The 27,234-nt window shown below is 43.7% G+C and overlaps 1 long non-coding RNA gene across 1 annotated transcript in view; it reads right to left on the reverse strand.

The window, feature by feature from the left end:
* LOC117368947 overlaps window positions 1–22,135 on the reverse strand; it is a 132,138-nt gene extending 110,003 nt beyond the window's left edge. The window contains exons 1-2 of the long non-coding RNA XR_004541041.1: window positions 22,017–22,135; window positions 14,436–14,502 (exon numbers count right to left, since the gene is read on the reverse strand). This is a non-coding gene — a long non-coding RNA (uncharacterized LOC117368947). The remainder of the gene's footprint in view (window positions 1–14,435; window positions 14,503–22,016) is intronic.
* Between the last annotated feature and the right edge of the window lie 5,099 nt (window positions 22,136–27,234).

A 27,234-nucleotide genomic window follows, 5' to 3' on the forward strand; every position in this document is an offset into this window, starting at 1 on the left:
ATCCAGAGTTCAATTTGACTGAGTATGCTTGCAAGGGAGGTGAGGAGTTCTTGCGTGAAACTGGTTAGTGGGATGACTATGGTAATGTCGTCTGCGTTGATAAAGAATTTAAGCTTGAGGCTTTGCAGGAGGTTTCCTAGGGAGGTGAGGTAGACATTGAATAGGGTGGGGGATAGGGGGAAGCCCTGTGGCACACCGCAGGAGTTTTCCCAGGTGTAAGAGTAGGAGTCGTTCTTGAATACCCTGTAAGATCTGTTCCGTAGGAATCCGTTGAACCAGTTAAGGACCTGGCCGGAGATGCCGATGTAGGCAAGGCAGTCTAGGAGAATGTCATGGTCAACTAGATCGAAAGCGCTGCTCAGGTCTAGTTGTAAAATCAGGGCACTGGATACCACCCCTTCTGCTATTTTGGTGAATAGTGGGATGCTTGCGATTGGTCTGTAGTTGGAGGGGGTGTTGGGTGGGTCTTTCTTGTTTTTTATGATTGGAGTTATCGAAATGTGGCCCTGTTCTGCTGGGAAATTGCCAGTGGATAGTAGGAGGTTTACCCAAGCCAACATATTAGCTTTGAAATGGATTGGAGCAGTTTTCATAATGTTGGGGGTGGCAGGTTTCCAGTTTACAGAAGGAGTTGGAGTATTTGTTAAAATATTTGTGAAAGGTTTGCCAGTCGATAGTTGTGAATTAGTTCCAGCTTAGGTATGTTCTGGATCCTGGGTCTGGCTTGGGCCTGTCTGAGTTTTGAAGGATTGGAAAGTCCCCATGGGGGTTGGCTGGGGCAGTTATCGAAGATCTTAGTTTTTGTATCTTTGAGTTAAAGAAGTCTGCAAGGGTGTTAGCAGTTAATGTGGGTTCTTCGTCTCGGTTGTCAGTGAGAGCTTCGAGGTTGTAGAGGTCGTTGACCAGTTTGAAGAGGTTACTGCTGTTTGTAACATTTCCAATTTTGTGGGCATAGAAGTTTTTTCGTTTCTCCTTGGTGAGGTTTTTGTAGTTTTTTAGTTTAAGTCTCCATACTGCTCTGTGTTCTTGGGCACCAGATTTAATCCATTGTCTTTCTGATCTTCTGAGGTCCCTCTTTGCCTGTAGTAACTCTGAATCAAAACATCCGTCTTGGTTTGGAGATCTGATTCTGCGGGTTTTTAAGGGGGCAATTTTGTTTAAAATATTTGTGCTGTCTTTGATCCAGGAGGTCATGAGTTGGTCCGTTTCGTCATTTTGTTTTAAGGACGATTCATAGAGGCACCAGAATTCGGCCGGGTCGATTTTACCTCTAGTGGTGTGAGTTTTGGTGTTTCTTGATATTCTGTTTTTGGTGGTTTTTTTGTTAGCAGTGAATGGAGAAGTGGCATAGTTTGTGGTCGGACCATAGGGAGTCTGTCCAGTTGTCTTGTTTCCTGTAGAATTTTGGGGTGGATGGTTCTTTGACGGAGAATGTCACCAGGTCTAACTGATGGCCTCTTTGGTGGGTTGCGATGGGGGGGGGGGGTTGAAGTAGTCTAGTTGCGAGATTAGTGACCAAAAGTCAGATATGTTTCAAGTTTCAAGTTTTATTAAATATTTGATGAATCGCCTATTAAAAAATTTCTAGGCGATGTACATATTCAGAGTAAAATTATTCAAGAAGCTAAAATATAACAAATATTGACATATTACACTATAAATTTCATCCAAAACATACATGAGGGGTAAGGAATAAAATAAAGTTACAATGTTGGGTTAGAAAAAAGGGAAAAACAAAAGGCTAGGTTTAACTTTATCAAAACACAAGATAAGGCTATCTCTAAAGCAAATAAACACTTTGAGATTAAAGATGATCTTTAAGTAAGTGTTTTTTTTTTATTTTTTTATTTAAAAGGAATAAAACGATAAGGTTTAAGCCAATATTAAAAAGTATTCTTAGGTCAATCAGGAGTAAAAGCGTCTTTAAATAAATAAGTTTTTAGTAATTTTTTAAAAGTTGTAATGTCCTGTTCAGTTCTAATATATTGGGGAAGTGCATTCCACCATTGTGGTCCCATTACTGTAAACATGTCGGCTCTTCGTGTACCTATGATTTTCAGAGACGGTACTGTTAGAAGGTTTTGTTCAGATGATCGTAATGGGCGTTGGGTTATATAAGGGATTAATGATTTTGAGATAAATTGAGGTTCGTTGGATAATAAAGTCTTAGAGATGAGAAGCATTGTTTTGAACAGAGTCCTATGACTTATTGGTAACCAATGAGCGTCTTTAAGTAGTGGGGAGACATGATCATATTTTTTTGCATTATATATTAGTTTTATAGCTGTATTTTGGATGATCTGTAATCTCCTTTTTTCTTTTTGTGTAATATTAATAAATAAGGCGTTACAATAGTCAATTTTCGATATAACAAAAGAATGAATTAGGATCTTTAATGAAGGTAAACTTAGAAATTTGGTAATTGATCTGATCTGACGTAGTTTAAAGAAACAATTTTTGACAATATGGGAGATGTGTTCATGATAAGTCAGATTATCATCTAAAAAAACCCCGAGGATTTTGACAGTGGATACTAGGTTAAGAGTAATATTGTTAAGTACAAACGGTTTTGATAATAGTATGTCTTTTTTCCAATTAAATAGCATAGTTTTGGTCTTGTTAATATTTAAAGCTAATTTATTTAAGGTAAGCCAGTCTTGTATTTGTTCTAGTTTGTAATTGATAGTTTGTAATGTCTGGAAGGTCTGTTTGCTCTAGGTGAATGTTGATGTCTCCACATAAAAGGTTATATGGACTAGCTAGAGTGTTGGATAGTAGAAATTCTGCGAAGTCTTCTTTGGCTGGGGTCCATTTTTTTGGAGGGATGTAGCACAGTGTGATTGTTAGGGAGGAGGCTAAGGACTTTGAAGTTAGTGAGGCGGCTAGAATTTCTAGGTTGGGGGAGGATTTGGTGTTAAGTGTGGTGCAGTTTAGGTGATCTTTGAAGATTATTGCTAGTCCGCCTCCCCTTCCCCAGGTTCTGGCTAGGGACAAAATCTTGAAGCCTGGGGGAAGGCAGTCTTTGATAATAATATCTGTGTCTGATAGCAGCCAGGTTTCAGTGAGTAGAACGAAGTCGGGGTTGGTTTCGGTCAGCCAATCTTTAATCAGAATTGATTTATTTCTGGCACTTCTTATGTTCTTATTAGAGCAGGGGAGTCCAACCTTTTTGCTTCCCTGGGCCGCTTTGGCAGGGGGACACCAAGAGTGCTCTCTATGCCTGAAGCTCAAATGTTGTTTTAGTGTGCCGAGATCCATTTAATGGCCCTCTCAGCGGCACATGTAGGAGTGGACAATGTACACACAGATTTTCTCAGCTGGAAGACTCTAGATCAGGGCTGCCCAAGTCCGGTCCTCGAGATCTACTGGCAGGCCAGGTTTTCAGGATATCCACAATGAATATACATGAGAAAGATATGCCTGCACTGCTTTCTTGGTATGCAAATCTCTCTCATACATATTCATTTTGGATATCCTGAAAACCTGACCTGCCAGTAGATCTCGAGGACCGGACTTGGGCAGCCCTGCTCTAGATATCAGAGAATGGACACTATCTCCAGAGGTGTTCAGCAGCATTGTGAATCATTGGGGGCACTCGATGTTCAATTTGATGGCATCAGGGCTAACAAGAACGCAGCTCGGTTCTTCAGCCAAACGATACGAGCCAGGAAGCGAAAGCTTGAACACTATGATGCAACCATGGCCACAGGTAGGGCTTCAATATGTCTTCCCTCCATACATTACATTACATTAGTGATTTCTATTCCGCCTGTGCCTTGCGGTTCTAAGCGGTTTACAATTAGAAGAGATCTGGACATTACCGAGAGAATTACATAAACAACGTTCAAGTAAATTACATGTTATGGTAGAATGTTACAAATTAGAAGATATCTGGAATTTTTCCGATAGAACTACCGTACATAGCAAGATTCAGGTAATTACAAGATACAGTAGGGAATACTCCTTAGTCTATGATAGGCAGAGTCCTGCGAAGAATAATGTCACACCCAGGGCTGGTAGTTCTGGTCACATCAGACTGACCAAGGTGTCCGTGGTATTCAGATCTCATCTGTCTACAAGGTAACCAGAGTCTCGGGCTACTATGCCAGCCAGGGTTGCTCACACAGGGCCCAATCATCCTGGAGGATCCAGAGTGCTTTGGTCTAATGGCATGGTTCTTGAGCATGCAGCCTGAGCATGCAAAGGCTATTCGGAAGTGGTGATTGCCAACCTCCTAAATCCAAGAAGCAGACAATATTAGCTGCCTTTGCAAAAGCCTGGAAACATTTCCAGGCCTGGTTTGCACAGAAGAGTGAGGACCCAGTTTCAGCTTTGATCTCTTTGGTCCTAGCATTCTTGCAAGAGGGTCTTAAAAAATGCCTGGCAATTTGCTCCCCAAAGTCCAAGTAGCGAGTCTTTCATGTTTCAGATCTCAAGGGCACAAGAAGACCTTGGCCTTGCACCCAGATGTGGCCAAGTTTCTGAAGGGGGTTTTGCACCTGCATCCTTCAGTATGATATCCTTTTCCATCATGGAGTCTTAATCTTGGCCTGCAGGTGCTTACTAGAACTCCATATGAGCCTCTGGAGCAGCCTTCATTGTTGGACCTCATGGTTAAAGTGGCATTTTTAGTGATGATCACTTCAACCCGAAGGGTGTTAGAACTGCAGGCACTCAGCAGAGAACTCCTTCCTTAGAATGTTGGAGTCTGCAATAATACTGCGTACTGTACCATCTTTCTTGCCGAAAGTAATATTTAATTTTCACATCAGCCAGGAAGCACGGCTACCTGCCTTCGTGCTCTCAGAATGCAAGAAGAGGGACAAAGTCCTGAAATTGTTGGATATGCTGCTTTGTTATCTGGAAGTGACGAATGAGTTTCAACAGTTGGATCATCTCTTTGTGCTGGTAAGGGTCAACCAGCTTCTAAAGCAACCTTTTCAAGGTGGATTCATACAGCCATTTCTTCAGCCTATATCAGGAGTGGAAAGCAGCCTTCCGTATCCTTAAAGGCGTATTTGGGAATCCCTTTCTATAACTTTAACTGTATTCGCAGGCTGTTTACTTACTTGGGTTTTTCGTATTAATTTACCATGATTTTACCCGATGCTGACCTTGTCTTGCTCCTAAGCTGTTTGAACCTGTACCCTCATCACTTATGTACGGTCTTTAGTTAATTTTTGTTAACCGCATCGAACTTCACAATGTATCATGGTATACAAATAAAATTTTATGTTATGTTATTCCACTAGGGGAGTAGCATCCTCCTGGATGGGGGCTACCTCATTGATAACTTTTAGGAAATTGTTCAAAACGGTATTGTCTGAGCAACATTATTTAGGCATCTAGGAGAGGTGAGATGAGATGAGATGCAGTGATGATGGGAAGGATTACTGTATTTTTAGGTTGGTTGTTAATATTGCGTTAGTAGATTGCAACTTATATGGAGTTTTGTTTTAAGTTGTTTATTGTTTTAAATTATGCATGCATTTTGTAACTCACATAGAATTGAATGATATAGCGCTAACAGTTTAGCACAGAGAGCCGCGCTGAATGGCCCGCACTGCTCCTGATGCTCATAGGAACTCTATGAGCATCAGGAGCAGTGCGGGGTATTCAGCGCGGCTCCCTGCGCTAGAAACTGCTAGCGCAGTTTAATAGAAGAAGCCCATAATTAAGAGCACAGACAGAAAAAAGTGTAACCATAGCCTGGGAAAAAGATGAATCAAAAAAAAAAAAAATCACCTGTCAAAAAAGGTAGGAAAAGTGATTTTATTTTCAATTTAGTGATTGAAATGTGTCAGTTTTCAGAATTTACATCTGCTGTCTATAATTTGCACTGTTCAGAAAGAAATATTTCTTTTTATTTCTCTGGTGTTATACTGTACGCAGAGCCTGGCATCTTAGGGTTTCATTTGTGTATATTAGGACTTTTAGTTTGTGGTCCTGTATTTGCAAGGAGGTGCATACTCAAAAGAAACATCTAAGTCCAATTCGGACGTATGGCGCTAGATGCCCAAAGTCGGCAGTGGTAAAATGTCCATTCTTGAAAAATACATCTAGAATTTTGTTTTATTTCAAAAATTGTCTATTTGAATGTCCAGGCCATTGATTGTCCAGACCGCCAGTAGGTCTATCTTTATACCACATTTTCAACCAAAAATTTGTCTTAAGTCCCAAATGCCCAGAACAAGACCATTTGGGAGAGGCCAGCATTGTGATGGACAGGCCACCCAGACATGGCAACAGAACAGTGGGGCACCTTACAGGGCACTGCTGTGAACTTCACACAAAGGGTGCCACATAAATATCTCACCAGAACACCATTATAGGATATGGTGAGCCCCCCAACACACACTATACTCACCTGTCTACAACCCTTCACTATCGCCTACAAGTCCAGCAGTCCCCCACCCTCGCGCCAGACCCCCCTCGACCAAAGCTAACTGGAGGGCTTCCCTCCGATGTCAGAGCTGACGTCAGAGGGAAGCCTTTCTGATCAGCCGGGGATCCCAGGCAGTTACCTCGACTGCTGGACACCATCTTCCTTCCAGCTTGACTGCTCCTTATCTTCAGCACCAGCTGCACTTGTTTGCCGGGACAGTGCACAGTGGCTCTTGCACACTGCATGTGGCTGACCCTGAACCAGGTCAGCAGCACGCACAATGGATTTGCATAAGAGAAGTTAGCAGATACTGGAGAGACAGCATATACAAATTTATCTGCTGTGGTTATCCTGTAAGCATTTGCCAAGAATCCCACTAGACCAGTGTCTCTCCAACTTTTCTAGCTCTGGCACACTAAATGGAGCAAATGTTTTTCATGGCACACTAAACGGAGCAAATGTTTTTCACAGCTCTTTATAATTGAAATTATAAAATTGCAAAAGCAACAAAATATTACATTTGAGAGTATTTATTTAAAGTTCTTTAAGCTATGTATAGGTAATTGTAATAACAGTGAAACTAAGGGGTAGTTTTACTAAGGCGCGCTGATTAAGTGCACCTTAGTAAAAGGACCCCTAAAGTAGATAGAATTGCTAATCAATGAGATGATGGGCTTGTTTTTGAGTGCAAATTAACTCAAAATGCAGCTCGACAGTCGACAAGCAAACACGCATTTCATCATCCACCAACTAAAGTTTTCTCTTTTTTTAGATTTAATTTCTGTCGGAGCTGAAAATCCAAGTTCGCAAAGATAAATCAAAGTTTGCAAAGAACAAACGGTACCAAAGCCTTGATAAAATTACTTCCCGTTAGTTTTCAAGGACCAATCATGTCAAAGAATGATGCTTCTCTGGGAGATTGTATCCTTACACACACAGATGCTCATAACATTGACAGACTCTTGCTTACACGATGTACATGTCATCTATTCTAGTGTATATTTATGAAGGAAATTTTTAAAAATAAAGTAAAATTCTGGAATTTCTCGGGGCACACCCAGAATCTCTTCAGGGCACACAGTTTGAGAGACACTGAACTAGACCTACAAGAAGTGTCTTCACTGAGGTCTTCACCAAGGAAGATATGGGAGAGATAGCAGGGCAGGAAATGGTATTCAATACTGATGAGACAGAGAAACTAAAACAAATCTCTGTAAAACTGGAAGATGTAATGGGACAATTTGAAAAACTGAAGAGTAGCAAATCGCCTGGACCGGATGACTCACATCACAGAGTACTGATATAATTTAAAAATTAACTTGCAGAGCTACTGTTAGTAATTTATCTTTAAAATCCAACATGTTACCAGAAGACTAGAGGGTGGCCAATATAACGCCAATTTTAAAAAAGTGCTCTAGAGCTGATCTGGAAAATTATAGACTGGTGAGTCTGTCAGTGCCAGGCAAAATGGTAGGCATTATTATAAAGAACAAAATTGCAGATCACATACATAAGCATGTATTAATGAGATAAAGCCAACATGGATTTAGTCAACGGAAAAATTGCCTCACCAATCTTCTACATTTCTTTGAAGGAGTGAATAAGCATGTGGATAAAGGTCGATATTGTATATCTTGATTTTCAAAAAACATTTGAAAAAGTACCTCATGAAAGACATCTGAGGAAATTAGAAAGTCATGGGCGAGGAGGTAATGTTCTATTATGGATTAAGAACTGGTTAAAAGCTAGAAAACAGAGAATAGGGTTAAATGGTCAGTATTCTCAAAAGCGAAAGGTAAACAGTGGGGGACCACTGCTTTTTAACATATTTATCAATAATCTAGAGATGGAATAACTAATGAGATAATTAAATTTGTTGATGACACAAAGTTATTCAAAGTTATTAAGTAACAAGAGGATTATGAAAAACTGCAAGAGGTCCTTGTGAGACTGGGAGTGGGCATCAAAATGGTAGATGTTTACTGTGAGCAAGAACAAACTGATGCATGTGGGAAAAATGATCCTCAACTATAGCTATGTGATGCAGGGTTTCACATTAGGAGTCTCCACCCAGGAAAAAGATCTAGTTGTCATCATTAAAAATAGATGACATGTACGTCGTGTAAGCAAGAGTCTGTCAATGATATGAGCATCTGTGTGCGTAAGGATACAACCGCCCAGAGAAGCATCATTCTTTGACGTGATTGGTCCTTGAAAACTAACGGCAAGTAATTTTATCTTTATTTTTTATACAGTAGTTATCCTAATTTGAGCAACAAAGTAATCAAGGTATCAATCTAGTTGTCATCATTGAAACCTTTAGCTCAGTGTGCAGCGGCAGTAGCTAAGAAAGCAAATAGAATGTTAGGAATTATCAGGAAAAGAATGGGAAACAATGATGAGAATAGTATAATGCCCTTGTATCAATCTATGGTGTGGCCACACCTCAAATACTGTGTGCAATTCTGGTCACTACAGCTCAAAAAAATATATCAGAATTAGAAAAGGTACAGAGAAGGGCAACGAAAATGATAAAAGTGATGGGATGATTGATTTCCCTATGAGAAAAGCCTAAAGCAGCTAAGATTCTTCAGTCTGGAAAACAGCTGGTTCAGGGGAGATATAATAGAGGTCTATAAAATACTTAGTGGAGTGGAATGGGTAGATATGCATCACATGTTTACTCTTTCCAAAAATATTAGAACTAGAGGGTATGCAATGAAGCTACTATAGTAGAGTTAAAACAAACCAGAGAAAATATTTATTCACTCAACATGTAAATAAGCAGCATAGCAGGGTTTAAAAAGGTTTGGATAACTTCATAAAAGAAAATCCCATAAGCCATTATTAAGATGGACTTGGGAAAATCCACTGCTAATTTCTAGGATAAGCAACTGAAAATCTGTTCTATTCTTTGGGATCTTGCCAGGTATTTTTGACCTGGGTTGGCCACTATTGGAAACAGGATAATGGGCTCGATGGACCTTCGGTCTGTCCCAGTATGGCAATTTTTATGTTCTTACATTCTTATTAATGGCAGTACATAAGGAAGTCCAGCCAGACACACCTTTGCTGGTTCAACAGTTTTTGGTGGCACTATCATGTCTACTGCCATCCCAGCTCCTTTTGCTGCTTCAGTGCAAGTTCTTTTCTACTTACTTCATGTTTGATTCCTATTTTACATTTAATCTCACATCTGATTCCGGCTCTACATCTGGTTCCTGCTCTACCTATGGTTCCTGTTCCATGCCTGATTCCGGCTGCTGCCTGGTTTCTGTCTTGCTTGCCCCTGTCCTGGGCCTAGCTTCTCCATCCAACCATAGGGTCACCAGGACAAATTTGAGAAGCTCTGACTTAGTAATTTCTTCAGGATTCTAGCTCAGATACAACCAGCACTGAGATCTGGTGCAATGAGCTTCAATCCAGAACTACCTAGAACTACCCTATTTTATGTTTTATCTCCTCCCATTTCACTTTGCCCAATTATTGCAGTGACAGTTCTGGTATGGTGACCAAGGAATACGGATATTTGCAGAACTCTGCAATGATAGGCCTCAAATCCAGCCACTAGGTGTCACCTTTGCACAGTGATAGGGACTTGCACCCCATCAGCAATTCAGTTGAGCAGTCTAGCCCAAGAATCTAATCTAGGTCCCTTCATATTCCATTGAGCTGGTCCAACTATTCTGGGATCGATATGAAACATGATTTAAGCAGGCAAGCTTCTGCCTGGTTCAATCATACTGACCAGTCCAAGAGCAGATATTCAGTGGTAGTTAATCCGAGACTGTTGCACATTTAGTGCCAGGGCAGTCTGGAGGGGGGGATGTAGGTTGAACCCAGAAGTTATTAATTATCCACCCGTACATATTCAGTGCCAGTGACCAGATAACTACCAGGCAAATACAACCTCACTAGTAGGTTATAGGGATAGGATTAGAGGATTAGAGGCAGTTACAAAATTAGTCAGGGGCACTGTTCAGGCAATTAAGCCTGATGGGCCGCCGCGGGTGCGGACCGCTGGGCAAGATGGACCTCTGGTCTGCCTCAGCGTTGGCAACTTCTTATGTTCTTAACATGCCCAGATAGCTGATCTCCCTGTGCTCCCCCAAATTCTTACTGCTGGCCCTTCTGATGGTCTGCAGAGTTCATCCTCTCTAGAAAATCAGGTCCGTGCTGGTATACCCCGTTGAAGTGATTTTGATGTCCAAATCCAATGTTCCATGAACAAGATCCTTTCTTCTATGAAGCTTACTACTTGTTATCTCAATCCAAAGCCCTAATTTTTACTAAAGAACCCACACCATGGTTTAGTCCTATTTATCCTACTCATTGTCAATCGTAGTTTAGAAACAGGTGTTGTTCCTCCACAATGGAAACAGGCTACTTTGCGTCCAATTTTATAAACCCCCATCATGAGACTATCCCTGCCCATCCAATACAGAATTGTTTTGAATCTGCACTGTTTCAAAAATCTTTGGAAAAAAGTTTACTTGCAGCTTAGCCAATATGTTGAAAGAACTCTGGCACTGCATCTTCGACAGTCAGGCTTTCGCCTTCACTGTAGTATAGAAACAATTATTACATCAGTGCTGAGTAAAGTTCACACCCATCTGGAACATAGCAATATTCTTCTTGTCATTTCACTGGATCTATCCATATCATTTGATTTGATCAATCACACCATACTTCTAAATAGTCTTTCTGATCTGGGGATTACTGGTACTGTGTGGAAGATCCTTCGTTCAAGATATACAAAATTTCTCCAGGAAATGATCTGTGTGCATGAGGAAAGGCACAATGCAAGCTGTAGCTATGGTGCCAGGATATGCGGTAAGAGGAGCTGAGTAGTGGCTGGCTGGACAATAGATATGTAAATGAATGGATCTTGCAGGTACCCCAGCATGGGGGGTGTGCCCAACAGAGAGGGCTGTGTGTTTCCTAGCACCGATCCGTGGGTATTTAGTTTCATTTTGCTATCTCCCATTTTCACAAGTACAGTACTGTATAACTCTGAGTTGGCGTTTGTCCTAGCTACCTATGTATTTTCTAAGTATTGTGGTCAAGTAGAAAATCTTATTCTAATGTGTTGCCAAAGTTAAGTGGTTTGCTGAGGTTTGCAGGACACCCTTAGCCCTCTAAATCCATAATGTGCTTAGTCAAGGGGGATAACATTTCTGAAAGGCTTTTCTTAAAAGCTTCAACCAGTCCAACTGGACTCTAGAACATTTGAAATGTGTTGGTAGTAGTTCATTAAAACAGAATGCTAACTTTTAAAAACAATATGGACATGGAGCAAATTTGAATGCCCAAAAAAGAGCTACTAAAGCACTGGAAGCTCTACCTGTGTCTCTTCCAAATTTTTAAAACAAAGGGAGACACACATGAACCTGTAAAAGTGCCATAGCTATCATTATGCAACATTGATAAAGAGCCAGGATGGAACAACATGAGATACTGGAGGGAGGATAGAAAGGGGAAGGTATACAGTCCCACACCTTTTCCCTCACCACTTCATGTGATGTAACTGTGATAGGGCAGTGGTGTGCTGTTTTTTTTGAGGTTGAGAGGTAAAATGGGGGTCGCCAAGCTCTTACTGTTTTCTCTGGGAGTGGGAACATCCCAGCCTCAGAAAAAGAAGAAGGGGTTGGCAGTCCCAGCCTATCACCTCCTACTGAGAGATAAGATATGATGAAACTGCCAAGTCCATCTTGCTGTTTGCTCTCGGGAAGAAGAGGTGATACAGTATATGGAGCTACCAAGCCCCTTTTGCTGTTTTCTCTGGGAATGGGAGCATCCCACAGTAATTTCTTTAACAATTGCTATATAATGTATTAAGTGTCCACAAGTTTATTGAACAGATATTTGTTATATAATGCATTAAGGCCCATATTCTATAAACAGGCATTGGTAGGTGCCCTACTGGCACCTACTGTATATACTCGAATATAAACCGGGATTTTGGGGCCAAAAAATTGGCCCAAAAATGGGGGTCCTGGTTTATATTCGGGTCAATGTTTCCTCCCAAAATTTTTTAAGGCTGTCGCGGCCAGGCTCTGCCCCCTTCCTCCTCCCTGCCCTATCTTCCTACCTCTGCCGATCGTTGGTGGAGGTGGAGCGGACAGGAGCAATCTTTCTGAACTCCTGCCCCGCTGCTAACCGGCTGCACGGATCCACTTAGTCCATTTCAGCAGCACGAGCAGCAGCACAATTTGTCACTGCTTCTCAGAGCTGAGTGGCTTCCTTACTGGCTCCCGCGGTTGGGCGAGAATTTGCGGGAGCCAGTAATGAAGTCGCTCAGTGCCGAGAAGCACCACCAAATTGCACTGCTGCTCGTGCAACTGAAATGGACTAAGTGGATCCACGCAGCCGGTTAGTAGCGGGGCAGGAGTTCAGAAAGCTTGCTCCTGCCCACTGCACCTCCACCAATGATCGGCAGAGGTAGGAAGATAGGGAAGAGAGGGGGGACAGAGGGCAGAGCCTGGGAGGGAGAGGGCAGAGCCTGACAGGATGGAAGGGTGCTGGGTGCAGAGCCTGACAGGGGAGGGGAGGATGGAAGGGTGCTGGATGCAGAGCCTGACAGGGAAGGGAGGAAGGAAGGGGTCTGGGTGCAGAGCCTGACGGAGCAGGACACTTGACTATTAAGCTGCCCGACATATTCGAGTCAACCATTTTCCTCCTTTGGAAGACATATTCGGATCAACTTATATTCGAGTATATACAGTAACTTAATTGGTAAAAGCCATTTTAAAACGATTTTAAAATTATGTAAAAAAATATGAAGGTGCCTATTGGCGCCTAGAAAAACAGTGTCTTCATCGCGACTACAGAAGTGCCTTAGAACATCTAAGGTCACACCTTAGAAGTTCAAAGGCGCCTCCATAGACACAATTCTTGTCAAAGGTAGGCGCCAGAAATGTTAAAACCTTTATAATTGCAATGTTGACTAATCTAATCTGGTAGGGTTTTCCAAGATTTAGCTGCTTGATAGGCCCATGTAGAGTTAAACATTCTAGTATATTTTATACCCTTAATTTCAGGAAATCAAAAGAGAGATTCTTGTCTCAAATTAAATGTCCCCTTTTTTGTATAATGCAACAATGGAGGCATAAGTATCACCCCTTGACGTATTTTAAACAACAAACAAAAAAAATTAAATTTAAAATCAATGACAGAAAATCTGCAACCTGTAAGTCTCAAATTATAAGTGTTATTTTATCTGAGCAGGTTTTTGAGATCCTTTTCCTCTCTTACAAATAATAGCTTTGATACGGTCATTAATTTACTGTGTAGTTTCCTGAGATCCATTTGAGGTTTGCTATTTTTCAGGATTTCCTCAATGAATATGCATAAGATCAATTTGCATGTAATGCCTCCATTGTATGCAGATAGATCTTGTGCATATTCATTGTGGAAATCTTGATAACCCAACCTGGCAAAGGCCAAAGGTTGGATACCCTTGGTTAAGCACATGTACTGAATCCCCTGCTATAAATATCACCACATGCCACTAAAAATAAGGTACTACAATGAAAATCATACACCCCATCATCATAATCAGAGACAACCCTATTCTATAGAGAATGCTTGCATAAAAAGATTAGTTTTAAAATGCTTTCTAAAGGAAAGCAAAGATTGCACATAGTATAATTGAAGTGACAATGCATTCCACAGAATCAGACCCATAACATGAACAGAGCAGTATGACATTCATCTAATCTTGTGTATTAAAAAGAAGGCACATCAAGAACACCTTTGTCCACTGAATGCAAAGCTCTTGTTGACTGATAGATTTTTAAAGAGGTAGCAATGCAAAGAGGGTTGTCATCCTTTAAGGATTTATAGATTAAGACCAAATATTTTAAAATGAATTCTCCATATAACATAAGCTAATGCAGTTCCATCCATCTCCTCCTGCACAATACTGCCCACAACCTTCTGTGTCAGATCCAGAATAGGTAAAAAGCCTCCAGCAATCAGGCCCAGTCTGTCTTTGTCTGTTGCTCTCTCTCGCTCTCTCCTAAAAGCACTTTGGAAAACCTTTACTTACAATGCAGCAAATAGTCTGGAAAGCAAACTCCTGGACTGCACAAATCCTCAAAAATGTGTTGGGATATCTGAAATGAAATAAATTAGGAATACCCCAGTGTGAAAAAGGCTTGGAAAGGCTAGACTTTTCTTCAAAGAATTTTCCATTTATTTATTTGTTCATTTATGTATTTATTCATTCAAGCTTTACAAAGCTTTTGTTTTGTGGGCAGTCCTAGAATAGCTGGCATGAGCTATTCCATTTCTAAATATCTAGACTTTGCAGAGCAAAGGTATCTCATCAAGGGAAAGCAATTTTAAAAAGATTATTACTAGTTAACATTGTGAGCTGCCCTGGTTTGATTGAGAAATAGGGCATAAATAAATACATTATGGGTCAATATTCAAAAACACTTATCCAGATAAGAACACCTGCTATCCAAATAAGTACTGTTGGTCAGGATATTCAGAGGCACTAACTGAATACTATCTGAATAGGTTCCAGAATTCATCACTTATCTGATATTCAGCGCTGGCCACTGGTGCTGGTTATATTGACTGCCACAGCCAATATTTAAAAATGCTGACCAGGATGGCTGAATATTGGCTGCATAATTTTCAAATACCATTCATCCTGGTGAACCAAGTGCTGCTGGGAGTCAGGACAGGGGTGCACATGAAAACTGCTCTTCTGTCAGTTAAAAGGAGGAAGACCATCCCCTCCAGCAGAGCTTGGTGTTATTATTACCATGCCGGAGGGCATGAAAACAAGACTGTGCCTTGAATCCTGCAGCAGCTCAGAGGCCTCATGCTTAGGTTTTACTTTCATGCCGCAGGCTGAGCTGCAAGGAATCTTCAAGTTGTTGGTGTTGATGAGGTGAAGGGAAAAATGCCCAAAATATTGCTGCAGTCTACTACTAGGAATAACACAGTCACAAACTATATCACACACGTGTTCACTGAATCTGATTGGTCCATATTGGCTACACTTCCACAAATGATATCACACACACCTAAAACTGGAAGATAAAGACCATTTCACTCCCCCATTCTGACCAGCTGCTACTGCTTTGTTGGCTGTAGATATGATCTTTGTTGATTTATTAACTTCCTTTATCCTTCCCTAAGTCTGGTTTGGGCTGGGCAAGAGGAAGCATGGTAATTGCCCAGGACCCCAGTCTCATAAGTGACTCCTTTGGCAAAGCTGAATGATTGATTGATTGTATTTCATTTACCATCTCTCTGAGCACACCAAATTAAACAATTTACAATATAAGGTTTAGAATAGAATAAAAGTTTCCTCCCAGAAGGATTTATAATAAAATATTAAAGACAAAAAAGATTAACATCCAAAAAATGTAGGAGTTGACCGAGGCAGAGCTTATTTTTTTCCTCTCAGTTTTTGTCCCATTTGGATGTTGTAGCTATGCCAGCCTGCTATCTATTCTAGGCAACCCACTATCTTCTCTTTGCACCCCACTATACCCAAACTATATGCGATGCCTGAGAGCATTCCAAGGTTCTATTACTGGTTAAACCTGTCACTACTGTCCAGGGGCTCAGATGGAATTACAAGCTGAACAGTACACAAGGACAGAAAATGTATAATTTGCACAGAACGGGTATCAAAACTTACATCAGTTCTGTTCTCTCTAAAACAGGGGTGTCCAATCTTTTGGCTTCCCTGGGCCGCATTGGCCAAAAAAATTTTCTGGGGCCACACAAGCGTGCAAACACTGCAGCAAGACAGAGGAGGGAGCTGGCATGACGGTAAACACCCGGGGGCAGCAGAGGAATACACTGCATCGCCCTCGAGCGAGGCCGCACAAAATACTTCTCGGGACCGCATGTGGCCCTCGGGCCGCAGGTTGGATACCCCTGCTCTACAACTTTCTGATATAATAATGAGGATCCTCTGCTACCCCTTACCCCTGATAAAGTAAAACACTCCCTTGATCACATCACTACTTCAATGTCTGAACACCAGCACAGGGAAGCAAAAGATGAGCTCATCAACCAGGCAACAGCATTAAGGCTTCACTTTAAGGAGTGTTGAGCTAGCTACAATTCTTAGCCCTAGTCCACTGAAAGTTTTAGTTTTAACCAGCCAGCAGATAGCATGAGCTCAACAGTGGCCCCTATAGGAGTACAGAATAATCCTTTAGCAAAATTCCTTCCCTGCTGTAACCTTATTCCAGTTCTGAGACCCCCCCCCCCCCCCAACAGCTCTGCTAATGTAATTCCTGTTAATTCAGTACTGAGACCCTTCACTACCTCTCAGATTTGTCAGAACACTTCAGTCTTGGCCTGCAACATCCTCTGCAATTCCAGGACTGACACACACTCAGTGTGCACCTCATTCCTGACTTGCAGCATACATGTCCCTGCTGTTCCAATACCAACACCTGCTCTTCCCCCTCTCCCAACTCCTACAGTACACAGTTTCACCAATGAACCTCACCTTATTCCTGCAACACCCCTGCTGTTTTTCTTTACAAGGGAGGGGGGTCTGTGATAGTCATTAAAAATCATTCAACCCTGTGTCAGCCCCTCAGTTACCAGATGAGAGTTTTTAATACTAGTGTAAATCTAAGACACACCTAAAGGTCTCCCAGCATATCCAGAAGCCTTTCCATGGCCATAGGAAAACATACCAGAGTGCACTTTCAATTGGACAAGCAGAACTATTGCCAGTACCATCTTACGCAAAAAGAGGCTCATTAGACCTTATGTAAGAAAATACTTGTGCTAATTTCTGCCTTTTAATTGGATACTCTCTTTTTGTCTCTCTCTATATATTTATGTTTTATTTCTCCATGAAATATTATCACCTAAAAATGACAGGCAAAAATATTATCACAACCAGGAATATAAACCTCTATGATCACATATGCCAAAGGTTAAATAAATAACACCGGTCCTGGTGCTTAATGGCAGCACTGCCATGAGGAGGGACCCAACTCTTAATTCTCCACTCAGCTTTTCTGCTCCCTGGGAAGACTGGAGATTTAGGGGAAGGGGTTTCAGTTGGAGCCTTTGTGCATGTCTACTGATTAAGGACTGACACTGCACTGAAATTAGTGTGTTAAGAGATGATATAAAATAAGAGAAAAATTATTGGGTTGTTGCACATGAAGATGCGGCACCAAATCCCAATGCTGGATCCAACTAACATGCAAGTACAAAGGAGCACAGCAAATTAGGTTCTTCAAGTAATCAGTGTCCTCTGTTTTAAAACTAAAACTGTACTTTTGGTGTGAAAAAATCTTCACAAAAATAGCAAATAATCCATCACTTAAGCTTTAGTGTGACAATATCATATGAAAGTTGAAGGACTGATAGAATTTACCTACTCTGGAAAATCTACAAATAACTGAATAAAAAATTGGAGGAGTTCCTATGGCTTGTTCTTACCATTTTTTCAACTCATTCATATCTGAAATCTTCCCACTTAGCCAAGCCCACTAAAGCTCCTATTTTACTCACAAATGTTTCCTTCCCCTCTTTTCCTTCATTTCTGGCTTTCTACGCCCTTTTGGTTCCAACGGTTTCATCTCTCCTAGTCAGACTCTCTCACATAAATCTATATTCCTCCACATTCTTGCTATGCCTAAGCCCCTCCCAATGCCCTAGAGACCCCCTGACACTCCAGGTACGCAAGGCTGAAAACTCTAGCCCAGTACCCCCATCAGGGGGTTAATGACCGTGAAGGAGACGGGGTAATTAAAACCCAGGCTCTCCTGAGGCCTGCAAGAAAAGGGCTGCCCCTGACAGCTAGGCCCTGTTGCTATGGCAGCAGACAGCTTAGCCTTGCTCTTTGACCCTGGGGATAGAGGGGGGTTGGGTGGATGGCTGCTTCTCTTGGTCAATCCCAGCCTGCACTTGAGCCTCCAGTCTTCTGCCAAGTAGAAAAGCATGTTTCTTAAAAACACATAAGTAGGATTTTATCAACAGCCTGTCTATTCACGCTTCTTGTTAAGGGTTTATTGCAGTACAATTTTAACTCCCTTGTTAGTGCAGGGTTCAGGTTCAGAAAGACTGCACTTTGCAGATTTTTACATCTTTTATCAGATCAGAATAAGAACTTTTCAAAGATAATGATGTACACGAGCTTTTGGGATCACATTCTCCAGATGGATCAGCTTACGACTAATAAACGGTCTCCCAGAGATGGGGCTAGCGCGGCTACCACTCAACCCAAACTCCAAGACTCAAGAGCTTTTGAACGCTCTCAGTCTTTGTTAATTTGAATTCTTACTGCTGTCCCCTATGAAATGAACAAAGAGAGGACCCCAAGCTCTTTCTAGAGGCATAAGAATCTAACCTCTGACAGGTGTTCTGTGAGCTAAGTCTCAGTTTTGGAAATAATTCTCTTTCTTTCATCTTAAAAGCCATACATTCAACAGATGCCTATTGCAGTGGCCCAACATGGGATAACTTCAGGTAACTCAGCTTGTGTGGTACCATTTATTAATATCCCTCACTGCATCTGAGTTATCCATGAACACCTCTCATTATACTATTATACTAATCAATCCATTAAACACCCATTCAATACTTCTTATGCTCTCCTGGACTACAGTATCTCTCATTCTGATCCTGTTGTATAAGGATTTTATAAAAGGAGACTCTAATATTCTCCTTCTTACAAACCATAACAAATAAGATTCAAACAAAAAGTCATTTGTACGTACTCTTACGCATGCAGAGGGAGAGAATTCCAAAGAGGACAAGAGATGTGTGTTTGATCCTGCTGCCTCCGAAGAATCCTTTTGAAAGTGATTTTTGTCCATTGAAAGGTGACGAGACATATTAAGTCACAAGATACCATTATAAATCTCCATCAACAGAAAAACAAACACACAAAATTTTGAAAAAATTAAGATTTTACCCAGAACAAAAATAAGGGCAGAAGAAGGCAAAGTATATCCTTGATATCCCAAAATATTCTTAATAAAAAGAATAGAAACATTCAAATCATAAGGTCCTTTTTTCCTAGATTTGTCATCTTGCCGGCTGGGCCTCTTCTTCTTGCTGCAGCTGAGGCTACACAGGGGAGGGAAGCAGAGGCATCAGGAGCTGGGAGGGGATTCCCTCTCTCCCACCCCTCTGCGTCCTTCCATGATGTCCATGAATTTTACTGGCTTTATAAGTTTTGCGCCCTTTTTTTTTTTTATTTTGCAGGCTGGGTTGCAGCAGAGAGGATAGCAGAATGAGAAAAAGAGAAAGTTGAATGGCAGTAAGAAGAGAGCTGGAGAGAGACAGGCAGAGGGAGAAATAGAAAGAGGCTGAGACAGTGAGAGGCACATACAAAGGCATGGAGAGAGAAAAAATAAAAAGAAGAGAGAGACTGAAAGACACCTTCATGTCTAGCACCTCCCCCCACATACAGACACAAACATAGACAGAGAGAAGGAAAGAGCAAACCTGCAGGTCAGGAGGCCAGTTTCAGACATGTGCCATGCTGAAATATTCAGACTCCCTCTAATTGCCCCCCCTTCCCCGCCTACCTCCCCTCCCTCTCACTGTTAGCCCACTCTGTCCTCTGCATCCATTAACCCCTTCTTCTTGGTGGCTGGCTTAAAAATTAACACAAACAGTTGTACCCTAAAGGGTCATCTATTTGCCGCCAGCTCTTCCCCCACATCACTGTTAGCATCTACCATCCTCCATCCATTAGTTTTCTAACTCACTCACTCATTAGGGCTGCCACATTACACAGCTCCAAGAGGGATATTTTTTTTTAAGTTCTGATTTTGAACTTACACCCCAGTGCAATGTGGTATTTGTAGTCCCTGATTCTACCCAGTGAAAGCAGTGTGGTAGGCCCCATAATGCATCAGGTTGTCAGAAATTCAAGATTGGAATCTCTGGCATATGCACTCTGAGTCTCTGATTTTGTGTATTTTTAGCTCCCAAGTCATTGGCCAAGCAATGGACTGATCTTGATGCTTTAGGCTCTTAGTATAGTGAATTCTTGGACTTGGGGTATTGGTACGTTTAATCAAAGCAGGAGGACAGCCTGCAGAATCTGTTCTGTCTTTGAGTTGACTGGGGCAGATGGCAAAGTTGCCAGCTGGATTCAGATTTGCCTGATGTGGTTAATCCAGTCCTGGGTTTACCCCACTATATGCAGGATTTGTAATCTTGCTTTACTTAGGGACTTCAATGGTGAATATAAGAACTACAAGTCCCTGCATGCAATGGGTAAACCAAGGACCAGATCAGCCCTGAAGGGCAAATCTGAATCTAGTTGGCAACCCTAGTTACAGGCAAGCAGGGCAACTGTTGAGTGCAAAGCTGAATAGGGACCTTCCATGCTGTCCTACTGAGCTAGTTTGAATTTGCTTCAGGTCATAGAGAACAATTTTTCAAAATTATTGGAGTAGTTAAAAACTCAAAGCAAATTGGACTGAGTGAAGGAGTTTGCTCAATATTGGGGTGTTGAAGTACCCACACAGCTGACACCTATGCTTCAGGTTATAAAGGGAACACTGAAAGCAATCCTTGCCTAGGCACTGTTACATCAACCCTAAGTGGTAGCCATTTATTCCCCTGATCTATCTCTTTTAGGGCAGTGGTATTCAGACTTAGTCCTAGAAAGGTAGGCATGTACCCAGATATTCAATGTCAATGTCTGGACATGGTCTGGCATCAAAAATCCAAGTCTAATTTAATCCATGGATGTTAATGAGTATAAACTGCTGACTGCTACAGGCTGAATATTGCCCAGAAAATAAACATATCAGCATTTCCTGCAATACACCATCCAGAGCAAGTGCAAACAAGGTGACCAGATAGTCTGGGGCTTTTCCTGCTCTACATCTATGAACTCAGGATTGGCTTTGGTGTTTTTAGTCTGGTCATATAGGGCACATTGCAAATGGTGGGACACCATGCTAATGCCCCTATTGTCCTTCGATATCATGTGAGCAGAGGAAAAGAGTGGGGACTGTGGGAAAATGGTGCAGGACACAGGATGAGGAGGGAAAAGAAGGGAATGCTGACTAGAAGGGAGAAAAGGGGGATTATTACATTAGAACTAACAAAGGAGGAGACACTATGACAGAGCTGACACCAAATAGGAGGGGGGGACCGGGGGTGCCAATTTTCATCTTTGCACACTGAGCAGAATAGCCTAGAGCAGACCTTATTGAATTTGTAGTCCCTGCTTTTCTTGAAGGAAGTAGAAATACAGTAAGCATTAAAAATCCAGTAACTTTTCTCTGCCTGTCATGTGGGCTAGATGAAGATCATCAGTTTTTATAGTTGTCAGACTTTATTACCTATACCAGCCTAAAAATTCACCAAAACTATTGCAGGCAAAACCCAGCATGCAAAGAGTTAACCCACAAGACATCAGTGGACAGAAGAGATCTATGACCTTGGTCAACAGCCTGGAGGTGCAGGAGGTGTGCTATTGTTCCACAGGCCAAAGGTCACCCATTCAGCTGGCTTAGTGAAGGAAGTTGAAGGTTAAGTGAATGAATACAACCAGGAATGGGCCCCTCTCTCCTCCCCTGACTCACTTCCCCTTGTCCCCATCAAGCAGCCGCAGCCCATCCCCCACCCTTCTGCTCTGTGCTAAGGCTAAGTACATTACCTCATTCATCACTCCAGGAACAACAGCCAAGCTCAAAGAAAATCAGAAGAGCTCAAACTAGAGAAAAGGAACGGGCGGACACCAATTCTTAATAGGATAGGGGGAGGAACCAAATCTTAACAAACCCAGGATCAGACAGAGCAGTACGGAAACTCAGAAGTGCATCTAATGTAATCTATTCCTCTACTTCCTAGTAAAAGTTTCCTCTATCAGAACATGTGACAGATGTGTGTCTAACCTGCTCTTTAAAAGCTTTACCTCCTCCCCCTACGTAATTCGTTGCAGTTCTGGACAACATTCATGATTATAAAGTTCTTCCTAACGTCCATTGCCCCATTGCTTCTTGTGTGTTCCTTATTGCAAATGGGAGCAAATGTTTCACTCTTCCTTGATGCGTTTCAGTTCTGCTATTGTGTCGTCCCTTTTTTTTCTTCTCATTTATGTTTTCCTCACTTCTCATTTATGTTGACATTTGGACTGTTTCCAGATTTTGCACACTGGAAATGGGCTCAGAGCCCCACTAGTGCGCCAAAATGGCCTCGGCAATGCTGAGCAGAGGGAGAATTGATCCCCTCGTCTTACATGCTGTAAGTCCTGCTGTACTACTTCACTGCTGATGCACACTCACTGTGTGGTCTGCTGGAGCTTCCAGATCCTCTTCTCCACTACCACCTCACCATGCATTTCATTCTACCTTCCTCCCCCCCCCCTCCCCCTTCCTTTTACAAAACCGTGGAAGCGTTTTTTAGCGCAGGCTGGTGCGCTGCTCTTGACGCTCAAAGGAACTTTATAGGTGTCTGGAGCAGCACAGAGCATTCAGTGCGCCGGCCTCGTTTTTAGTAAAATGGGGCGTAAATATAATATCTTATATTTCTACTTGAATCTCATTCTGTTTCTATTTCTCCAGGCTGTCAAGGTCATTTTCAGTTCCAAGCCTGTAATGCAAAATGCCTCCAACTCCTCCCGACTGACATCATCTGAGAATTGAATTAGAGAAATCTGAGCATAATCCAGTATTAACTAGTACTAGAGTCAGGACCAGGACCTCTGGGACCCAGCTGTCCATCTTGGATGAGACTGAAATTTCTCTTGCCTCTTGGTTTCCTTGCTTTGTTTTCCTTCATTTCTAGTCTGCCTCCAACTCGCTTTACCGCTCCCTCTTCTCTCTGTTTCCTCACGTCTTGCAAGCGCTATTAACCCTGCTCCTTTCCTACCCTTCCTCATGGGCTACCTGGTTTTTACATTTTTCTTCTCTCATTCAGACTCATTAAACTACAGGGATATTCAACCCATGATGGTCAGTGGTTTTTTAAACCACTGACCACCACCCGCAGAACTGAGCCAGATATTCAATGTTGGGCAATGTCAGACTCCAGCACTGAATATCCAGGTATGTGTGGTCAGTGGTCACCCAGAATTTAACTGGGCATCAATCCATATTCAGCCTGGTACCTAGTTAGCTCAGTGGATGAAGTCAGGTCTGCCTTTTGGGGGGGAGGGGGATGGGACTTGATATATCACTTTTTCTGTGTAGTTACATAATCAAAGCAGTTTAAAAGGGCCAATGAAATGTTAAGTGACTTGCCCAGAGTCACAAGGAGCTGCAGTGGGAATCAAACTCATAACTTTAGCAGCTCTAACCACTAGGCCGCTCCTCCATTCCACTTTTGGCTGTCCTAGTTTTATCCACTTACTTGGTTAGTGGACTGAATATCACTGCTAACCCGTTAAGTACCTGCTCTGCCCAAGACTGCTCTTGCACTAACCAGACATTACAGGGGCACCTAGTGCTAATAAGTGGTGCTGTCCCCTTAATTTTAAACAGAAATCATATACACTGCCTGAATCATGAGCTCTGTACAGTTTACAAATTCACAAAGGCCCACCAATTCAGTAGGGGAAAACACATTTATAATAAAAAAAATGCTACTAACAATTGATCAACCACATATTTATTAAATAATCAAGTTTTCAACAATTTTCTAAATTTAAAATAATTGCTCTTGCACCTCTAGGGTTTCAACAAAGAATTCCATGGAAATGAGAAAACAGCACTAACCCCTCCTTTAGAAAGCCGCACTAGTGTTTTTAGCGCTGGCCACCATGGTAGCAGCTCCAACGCTAATAGAATTCCTATGACTGTCGGAGCTGTTACTGCCGCAGCCAACACTAAAAACGCTAGTACAGCTTTGTAAAGGAGTGAGTAGCTGATTTGTTCGAGTACAGGTCAAATGAGTAATGGAAGCAGAAGGAAGCATGAACTTCTTAACACTGAATATCAGTGGATAGGTAGGCACAGGCAATTTAACCAAGCTGGAGGCTCTCTTGACCAGTTAAATTACTTTTGATTATCAACCTCTATATTGGCATGACTACTTATATATGTGTTGATATCATTCCCTGAGCCTCCTTTTGTCATCTCTTCAATCCCTATCACTGCTTCCCATAATCTTTTAAGCTTGTTGCACATCAATTTATTTATTTTTTAACTAATATTCTGAATTATCCCAGGACAAGCAGGCATGATATTCTCACATGTGGGTGACGTCATCTACGGAGCCCCAGCGCAGACAGCTTTTCAAGCAAACTTGATTGAAGTTTCAAGTTTGCTACACTGCACCACGCATGTGCATACCTTCTTGCCCACTAGAGGGCGCATCCCCACCTCGTGGTCCTCAGTCCTCAGTTCAGTTTTTTCCGCGGAGCCAAAAGCCCTGTGGAAATTGTGCTCTTCGAATTTAGCCTTCTGACACCGCGGCTGTGTGTTATTTCACGGTCGCTGTGTTTTACTTTACTTTTCTTTCTTTCTTTTCTTTCAGTTTTCGTCAAAAAAAAAAAAAAAAAAAAATTCCGTTCGGCTCCGGGGGCTCCCGGTAGCCGCGGCCGCGGACCCTCGCTTGTTCCCGGCCGGTTTTTGGGCCCATGTCCCGTCCTGTGAAGGGCTTTAAAAAGTGCACCCGGTGCGATCGGCTCCTGTCGATTACTGATCCTCACCGGTGGTGCTTGCGTTGCCTGGGCCCTGAGCACCCCTCCGACACCTGTTCCCGGTGCTCCACTTTTCAACGGAGAGCCCTCCGCCACCATCAGGCTCGTATGGCGGAACTCTTTGCAGTTGACCCCGCGGCGGGGAAGGCCTCGACGTCGGCCTCGGCTTCGGCCCCGGCCTTGACCTCGGCCTCGACTCCTTCGTCCTCGCACCGGGAACCCCCGGCGTCGAAGCCGGTGTCTTCGACCCCGAAGCCGGCGAAGGGTAAGTCCTCACTTCCTGCTTCTGTTTCAGCCTCGAAGAAGCCATCCTCGAGCTCCTCGGCGGGGGCGGGTGGGTCGTCCTCGGCCCCGCCCCGAGCGCCGAAGTCGGGTGCCCCGCGGGAATACTCGTTACCGAGGTCGCCCTCGAGGGAGCACCCGACGGCCCCGGACCTGCCGACTATGATGGGGGTTCCCGTCTTTCAGGACCTGCTCCGGGCTCTCATTGCCTCGGAGCTGTCCGGGGCCCTCACGCACCTTCAGCAGGCTTCGGCCTCGGCTGCCCCAGCGTCCGTGACCTCGGTCCCGGTGCCCTCGACTTCGGGCCCGGGGGGGTTTTCGGCCTCGGCCCTGACCTTACCCTCGACCTCGGTTGACCAGCCTGAGCGGAGTGTACGGCCTCGGGACAGGGTGCGGCGGGTTCGGAGGATCTCTTCCTCGTCGTCCTCGTCGGGGTCCTCCCGGGGTTCCTCGCCCTCGGGTCGGCCTCGGGCGAAGCGTCGGTCGAGGAAGCCCAAACGCCACCGGGCGTCTCCTCGACGACACGGTTGCTCCTCGCCGACCGGGGCCGAGACCCTGCGGGTCTCCAAACTGCGCCTCGATAACCCGAGGCTTTTTCGTTCGTCTGAGGTTGAGTGCTCGAGGGACTCTTTGCCAAGGCGGAAGGGGCGTGCCTCGGTCCCCCATACCCCGGGGACTTCCCGAAGGGGTTCCTCGGGGCATGGGCGGTCCCCAACCCCATCCAGATCGCTTGGTGCGGCTTCTTGGGGTTCGGGGTCTGGTACGGGGAAGGAACCTCGATACTCACGCGAGGCTTCTCCTTCCTTCTTGGCGAGGCGCTCGTCTCGATCCCCCTCCCCGCCTTCGAAGCCCTCCTCTTTCTCGAGGTTCATTCTTGATATGGGTAGGGCTTTGGACCTTGATCTGGGAGCAGGATCAAAGTACACGAAGGAGTTTTTGGAGGAGCAGGATTTACCCTCCCCTCCTCGTGAGACGCCTCGGCTACCTCTCAATAAGGTTCTTAACCAGACCTTTTTGAGGAACCTTGACTCCCCTCTTACAGTCACAGCGGTGCCTTCTAAGATGGAGTCCAAATATCGCACGGTTCCGTGCAAGGGCTTTGATAAGGCACAGCTGTCCCACCAGTCCCTACTGGTGGAGTCGGCTTTGAAGAAGTCGCAGCCTTCCAGAGTCTCGGCAGCTGTTCCCCCCGGAAGGGAGGGACGGACCTTGGACAAGTTTGGTCGTCACCTCTATTCCAACTCTTTGATGGCGACCAGGGTCCTGAATTACGCATTCACCTTCTCGTCTTATTTGAGACAGATGGTGAAGTCGTTGCCGAGGTATTATGGAGTCATGCCAGATTCCCATAAAGAGGATTTTGGGGCCTTTATGTCCAATTTGTCCCAACTGCGTCTCTACCTCTTCCATGCGGTGTATGACGCGTTTGAGCTCGCCTCTCGTGTGTCAGCCTTTTCGGTGGCCATGCGCCGTCTGGCATGGCTCCGTACCTTGGATATGGACCCGAACTTACAAGAACGTCTGGCCAATCTTCCATGTATTGGCTCAGAGCTGTTTGATGAGTCCTTGGAGGCGGCGACCAAGCGTTTGTCGGAACACGAGCGCTCCATTGCCTCGTTGGTCCGTCCCAAACCCCGGGCTCCGCCGCAGAAGCCGTTTAGACCTCCTCCGCAGCGGTACCCGCAGAAGTCGACGCCGGCCTTCTCCAAGCCTCCGCCCCGACGTCCCCAGCAGCAGGGCAGGGCGTCCCAACCAAAGCCTCAGGTGCAAGGAGCGTCTAAACCCGCTCCGTCTTTTTGACGTGATGCGCGGTTGGGGGCGGGCCCCCTCCGCACTGTCAAAGGACCCCCTTCCTATCGGGGGCCGACTGCAGGCCTTTCTCCCAGCATGGGCCGAGATCACGTCGGACGCTTGGGTGCTCCGGATCATCTCCGAGGGCTACTCGCTGAAT

Source organism: Geotrypetes seraphini, chromosome 11, assembly GCF_902459505.1.
Source record: "Geotrypetes seraphini chromosome 11, aGeoSer1.1, whole genome shotgun sequence".
NCBI classification, from domain to species: Eukaryota; Metazoa; Chordata; class Amphibia; order Gymnophiona; family Dermophiidae; genus Geotrypetes; species Geotrypetes seraphini.